Here is a 7,500-nt window from a genome sequence, read left to right as displayed (position 1 = left end):
GGTACAAAGTTATTCAAGGGGCAAAATAAATTCACGAGAGTAGGTCCGATTACCGCTGGATCAGACGACGATTGTAACTTGTTGGATACGAATGTATCCGATGTATGTACGTCGTCCCTCTCTGATCTGTAGTAAGTGGGCCTACCCAAGATGCACACGATAATTTTAGCTTAAACCATGCCGAAAAGTCGACTTCACGTCGTGCATCGGTACAAAATTATTCAAGGGGCAAAATAAATTCACGAGAGTAGGTCCGATTACCGCTGGATCAGACGACGATCGTAACTTGTTGGATACAAATGTATCCGATGTATGTACGTCGTCCCTCTCTGATCTACGGTACGTGGACCGACCCAAGATGCACACGATAATTTTAGCTGACTTCATGCCGAAAAGTCGGTTCACGTCATGCATCGGTATCTTAAATCGCGCCGTAAAGTCGTTCACGTCATGCATCGGTATCTTAAATCGCGCCGAAAAGTCGGCTCACGTCATGCATCGGCGTCTTTTTTTTGTGCCACCGATGCATGACGTGAACGACTTTTCGGCTCGATTTAAGATACCGATGCATGACGTGAACGACTTTACGGCGCGATTTAAGATACCGATGCATGACGTGAACGACTTTTCGGCGCGATTTAAGATACCGATGCATGACGTGAACGACTTTACGGCGCGATTTAAAGCTATACCGATGCATGACGTAAACAAGATCACACCGATACAGCACGTTAACATTAAAGCCCGCCTAATCCGATCGATGGAGGCCGTCTCGAGTGTCCAACTTGCTCACAAGAGCCGAGAAACAAACCGATGCATCACGTAGACAAGATCGTACCGAATGTTAACACAATCCAAAAGGAAATAATCTTAGATGAATATCGATTCTGATTATTGATTTTTCTTTCGCGATATTGATAGAAGACATCTGAATGAATTTCGAATTAATTCCGAAATCAAAAAAATATTTTCAATAAATTTTTTTTCTAGAGTACCTCGGTCTTTTCTATTTTTTTTCCAAGTTTCGTACGTCAATCAACATACATCCCAGAAAAAATCATCTCTCTAACTATCCTGGTTCAAAAGTTGTATCGGAACTTTTCACGTCGAAAAAGAACATAGGCGAAAAAGGACGTGAACATTATTCCTTATAAAAATCAAACCCGACCATGGATTTTGATTCTGATTGTTGATTATCGCTATTAGAACACATTAGGAGGCAACCAAATCAAATTTGAGAAAATTCCACAATCAGAAAATTTTTTTCGAAAAAAAAAAAAAAATTCGAGAACACCTCGGTCATGGCAAGTTATTTCCCACAATCCATTCCCCAATCAACGTACATCCCAGAAAAAATCATCTCTCTAACTATCCTAGTTCAAAAGTTGTATCGGAACATTTTCACGTCGAAAATATATCTCTAAGTCCAGACCGATGCACCACGTAATCTCGGGCAGACCGATGCACAACGTAAATGACGATCGGGACCGAGGCGATCGGTCGTATCTGACACCGCCGGCTCGGTTCTAACATCGTCAATGAGTCGGGGTTGTAAAAAAGGACGTGAACATTTTTCCTTATAAAAATCAAACCCGACCATGGATTTTGATTCTGATTGTTGATTATCGCTACTAGAACATATAAGGAGGCAACCAAATCAAATTTGAGAAAATTCCACGATCAGAAAATTTTTTTCGAAAAAAAAAAAAAATCGTAATCACCTCGGTCATGGCGAGTTATTTTACGTATTTCATTCCACAATCAACGTACAACATAGAAGAAATCATCTCTCTAACTATCCTGGTTCAAAAGTTGTATCGGAACATTTCACGTCGTAATATCTCGCCAAGTCCAGACCTCGGCGATAGGTAGTATCTGACACCGTCCGCTCGGGACTGACATCGACTTGGACTCGGGCTGATGATGGGGAGGCGTTTAAGGACGTGAACATTTTTCCTTATAAAAATTAAAGTCGACAATGAATATTGATTCTGATTACTGATTTACGCTTTAAAAACACATTAGAAGGCAACCAAATCGAATTTGAGGAAATTCCACGATCAGAAAATTTTTTTCGAAAAAAAAAAAAATCCGAAAAATATTTTTCGATTCCGATTACTGATTTACTCTTTTAGAACACATTAGGAGGCAACCAAATCAAATTTGAGAAAATTCCACAATCAGAAAATTTTTTTCGAAAAAAAAAAAAATTCGAGGACACCTCGGTCATGGCAAGTTATTTCCCACAATCCATTCCCCGATCCACGTACATCCCAGAAAAAATCATCTCTCTAACTATCCTGGTTCAAAAGTTGTATCGGAACATTTTCACGTCGAAAATATATCTCTAAGTCCAAACCGATGCACCACGTAAACTAGGGCAGACCGATGCACCACGTAATATCGGGCAGACCGATGCAGAACGTAAACTCGATCATACCGATGCTTCACGTAATCTCGATCTTACCGATGCACCACGTAAACAAGGGCAGACCGATGCAGAACGTAAAGTAGATCTTACCGATGCACCACGTAATCTCGATCTTACCGATGCACCACGTAATCTCCATCTTACCGATGCACCACGTGAACTGGATCTTACCGATGCAGAACGTGAATTGGATCTTACCGATGCAGAACGTGAATTGGATCTTACCGATGCACCACGTAAACTCGATCATACCGATGCACCACGTAATCTCGGGCAGACCGATGCACAACGTAAATGACGATCGGGACCGGGGCGATCGGTCGTATCTGACACCGCCGGCTCGGTTCTAACATCGTCAATGAGTCGGGGTTGTAAAAAAGGACGTGAACATTTTTCCTTATAAAAATCAAACCCGACCATGGATTTTGATTCTGATTGTTGATTATCGCTACTAGAACATATAAGGAGGCAACCAAATCAAATTTGAGAAAATTCCACGATCAGAAAATTTTTTTCGAAAAAAAAAAAAAATCGTAATCACCTCGGTCATGGCGAGTTATTTTCCGTATTTCATTCCACAATCAACGTACAACATAGAAGAAATCATCTCTCTAACTATCCTGGTTCAAAAGTTGTATCGGAACATTTCACGTCGTAATATCTCGCCAAGTCCAGACCTCGGCGATAGGTAGTATCTGACACCGTCCGCTCGGGACTGACATCGACTTGGACTCGGGCTGATGATGGGGAGGCGTTTAAGGACGTGAACATTTTTCCTTATAAAAATTAAAGTCGACAATGAATATTGATTCTGATTACTGATTTACGCTTTAAAAACACATTAGAAGGCAACCAAATCGAATTTGAGGAAATTCCACGATCAGAAAATTTTTTTCGAAAAAAAAAAAAATCCGAAAAATATTTTTCGATTCCGATTACTGATTTACTCTTTTAGAACACATTAGGAGGCAACCAAATCAAATTTGAGAAAATTCCACAATCAGAAAATTTTTTTCGAAAAAAAAAAAAATTCGAGGACACCTCGGTCATGGCAAGTTATTTCCCACAATCCATTCCCCGATCCACGTACATCCCAGAAAAAATCATCTCTCTAACTATCCTGGTTCAAAAGTTGTATCGGAACATTTTCACGTCGAAAATATATCTCTAAGTCCAAACCGATGCACCACGTAAACTAGGGCAGACCGATGCACCACGTAATATCGGGCAGACCAATGCAGAACGTAAACTCGATCATACCGATGCTTCACGTAATCTCGATCTTACCGATGCACCACGTAAACAAGGGCAGACCGATGCAGAACGTAAAGTAGATCTTACCGATGCACCACGTAATCTCGATCTTACCGATGCACCACGTAATCTCCATCTTACCGATGCACCACGTGAACTGGATCTTACCGATGCAGAACGTGAATTGGATCTTACCGATGCAGAACGTGAATTGGATCTTACCGATGCACCACGTAAACTCGATCATACCGATGCACCACGTAATCTCGGGCAGACCGATGCACAACGTAAATGACGATCGGGACCGGGGCGATCGGTCGTATCTGACACCGCCGGCTCGGTTCTAACATCGTCAATGAGTCGGGGTTGTAAAAAAGGACGTGAACATTTTTCCTTATAAAAATCAAACCCGACCATGGATTTTGATTCTGATTGTTGATTATCGCTACTAGAACATATAAGGAGGCAACCAAATCAAATTTGAGAAAATTCCACGATCAGAAAATTTTTTTCGAAAAAAAAAAAAAATCGTAATCACCTCGGTCATGGCGAGTTATTTTCCGTATTTCATTCCACAATCAACGTACAACATAGAAGAAATCATCTCTCTAACTATCCTGGTTCAAAAGTTGTATCGGAACATTTCACGTCGTAATATCTCGCCAAGTCCAGACCTCGGCGATAGGTAGTATCTGACACCGTCCGCTCGGGACTGACATCGACTTGGACTCGGGCTGATGATGGGGAGGCGTTTAAGGACGTGAACATTTTTCCTTATAAAAATTAAAGTCGACAATGAATATTGATTCTGATTACTGATTTACGCTTTAAAAACACATTAGAAGGCAACCAAATCGAATTTGAGGAAATTCCACGATCAGAAAATTTTTTTCGAAAAAAAAAAAAATCCGAAAAATATTTTTCGATTCCGATTACTGATTTACTCTTTTAGAACACATTAGGAGGCAACCAAATCAAATTTGAGAAAATTCCACAATCAGAAAATTTTTTTCGAAAAAAAAAAAAATTCGAGGACACCTCGGTCATGGCAAGTTATTTCCCACAATCCATTCCCCGATCCACGTACATCCCAGAAAAAATCATCTCTCTAACTATCCTGGTTCAAAAGTTGTATCGGAACATTTTCACGTCGAAAATATATCTCTAAGTCCAAACCGATGCACCACGTAAACTAGGGCAGACCGATGCACCACGTAATATCGGGCAGACCGATGCAGAACGTAAACTCGATCATACCGATGCTTCACGTAATCTCGATCTTACCGATGCACCACGTAAACAAGGGCAGACCGATGCAGAACGTAAAGTAGATCTTACCGATGCACCACGTAATCTCGATCTTACCGATGCACCACGTAATCTCCATCTTACCGATGCACCACGTGAACTGGATCTTACCGATGCACCACGTAATCTCAATCTTACCGATGCACCACGTGAACTGGATCTTACCGATGCAGAACGTGAATTGGATCTTACCGATGCACCACGTAAACTCGATCTTACCGATGCACCACGTAATCTCGATCTTACCGATGCACCACGTGAACTGGATCTTACCGATGCAGAACGTGAATTGGATCTTACCGATGCACCACGTAAACTCGATCTTACCGATGCACCACGTAATCTCAATCTTACCGATGCACCACGTGAACTGGATCTTACCGATGCAGAACGTGAATTGGATCTTACCGATGCACCACGTAAACTCGATCTTACCGATGCACCACGTAATCTCAATCTTACCGATGCACCACGTGAACTGGATCTTACCGATGCAGAACGTGAATTGGATCTTACCGATGCACCACGTAAACTCGATCTTACCGATGCACCACGTAATCTCGATCTTACCGATGCACCACGTGAACTGGATCTTACCGATGCAGAACGTGAATTGGATCTTACCGATGCACCACGTAAACTCGATCTTACCGATGCACCACGTAATCTCAATCTTACCGATGCATCACGTAATCTCGATCTTACCGATGCAGAACGTAAACTCGATCATACCGATGCACCACGTTATCTCGGCAGACCGATGCAGAACGTAAAAAAAAAGCTTACAGCACGCGGTGTTCCCAAGCGGTCACCCATCCAAGTACTAACCGCGCCCGACGCTGCTTGGCTTCAGTGTTCTGACGAGAACTGGCAATTTCAGCGTGGTATGGCCGTAAACAACAAATATAGCGATATTTTCTATGATATCTCACTTTTTGGGAGCGGAAAGGACGTGAACGTTTTTCCTTATAAAAAATGAAATAACTTTTGGATATTAATTCTGATTGTTGATTTAAGTTTTAAGAACACATTAGGACATATCTCAATGAAATTTGAGGGATTTCCGAAATCGAAAAATATTTTTCGAAAAAAAAAAAAAATCCCAGAAGACCTCGGTCATCTCAAGTTTATTTCCATATTCTATTACACAATCAACGTACATCACAAAAGGAACCATCTCTCTAACTATCACAGTTAAATTTTTGTATCGGAACATTTCACGTCGGAATATCTCGCTAAGTCCAGACCGGGGAGATCGGTCGCATTTGACACCGTCCGCTCCGGTCTAACATCGTCTTGGAGTCGGGGTAACGATGGAGAGGCGTTTAAGGACGTGAACATTTTTCCTTATAAAAATTAAAGTCGACAATGAATATTGATTCTGATTACTGATTTACTCTTTTAGTACACATTAGAAGGCAACGCAATCAGATTTGAGGAAATTTCAAGATCAGAAAATTTTTTTCAAAAAAAAAAAAAATTCAAGAACACCTGGGTCATGGCAAGTTATTTCCCACAATCCATTCCACAATCAACGTACAACATAGAAGAAATCATCTCTCTAACTATCCTGGTTCAAAAGTTGTATCGGAACATTTCACGTCGAAATACCTCGCCAAGTCCAGACCGGGGCGATAGGTAGTATCTGACACCGTCCGCTCGGGACTGACATCGACTTGGACTCGGGCTAATGATGGGGAGGCGTTTAAGGACGTGAACATTTTTCCTTATAAAAATTAAAGTCGACAATGAATATTGATTCTGATTACTGATTTACGCTTTAAAAACACATTAGAAGGCAACCAAATCAAATTTGAGGAAATTCCAAAATCAGAAAATTTTTTTTCAAAAAAAAAAAAATCCGAAAAATATTTTTCGATTCTGATTACTGATTTACTCTTTTAGAACACATTAGAAGGCAACGAAATCAAATTTGAGTGAAATCCAAAATCAGAAAATATTTTTCGAAAAAAAAAAAAAATTCGAGAACACCTCGGTCATGGCAAGTTATTTCCCACAATCCATTCCCCAATCAACGTACATCCCAGAAAAAATCATCTCTCTAACTATCCTGGTTCAAAAGTTGTATCGGAACATTTTCACGTCGAAAATATATCTCAGAGTCCAGACCGATGCAGAACGTAAACTCGATCATACCGATGCTTCACGTAATCTCGATCTTACCGATGCACAACGTAAACTAGATCACACCGATGCAGAACGTAAACTCGATCATACCGATGCACCACGTAAACTCAGGCAGACCGATGCAGAACGTGAACTCGATCTTACCGATGCACCACGTAATCTCGATCTTACCGATGCACCACGTAAACTCGGGCAGACCGATGCAGAACGTGAACTCGATCTTACCGATGCACCACGTAAACTAGGGCTGACCGATGCATCACGTAAACGACGATCGAGAGGCGCGAAAGGACGTGAACGTTTTTCATTATAAAAATTGAAATAAATGATAAATAATGATTCTGATTGTTGGTTATCAT

The 7,500-nt window shown here is 41.0% G+C and overlaps 1 non-coding gene across 1 annotated transcript; it reads right to left on the bottom strand.

Moving 5' to 3' along the window:
• Positions 1 to 5,772: 5,772 nt before the first annotated feature.
• On the bottom strand, positions 5,773 to 5,891 carry LOC123688374. The gene has a single exon (XR_006749900.1). It is a non-coding gene; the product is annotated as a 5S ribosomal RNA (ribosomal RNA).
• Positions 5,892 to 7,500: the final 1,609 nt, after the last annotated feature.

The sequence above is a fragment of the Harmonia axyridis genome, chromosome X (genome assembly GCF_914767665.1).
Source record: "Harmonia axyridis chromosome X, icHarAxyr1.1, whole genome shotgun sequence".
NCBI lineage: Eukaryota > Metazoa > Arthropoda > Insecta > Coleoptera > Coccinellidae > Harmonia > Harmonia axyridis.
This window is presented reverse-complemented; position numbering and strand designations above follow the sequence as displayed.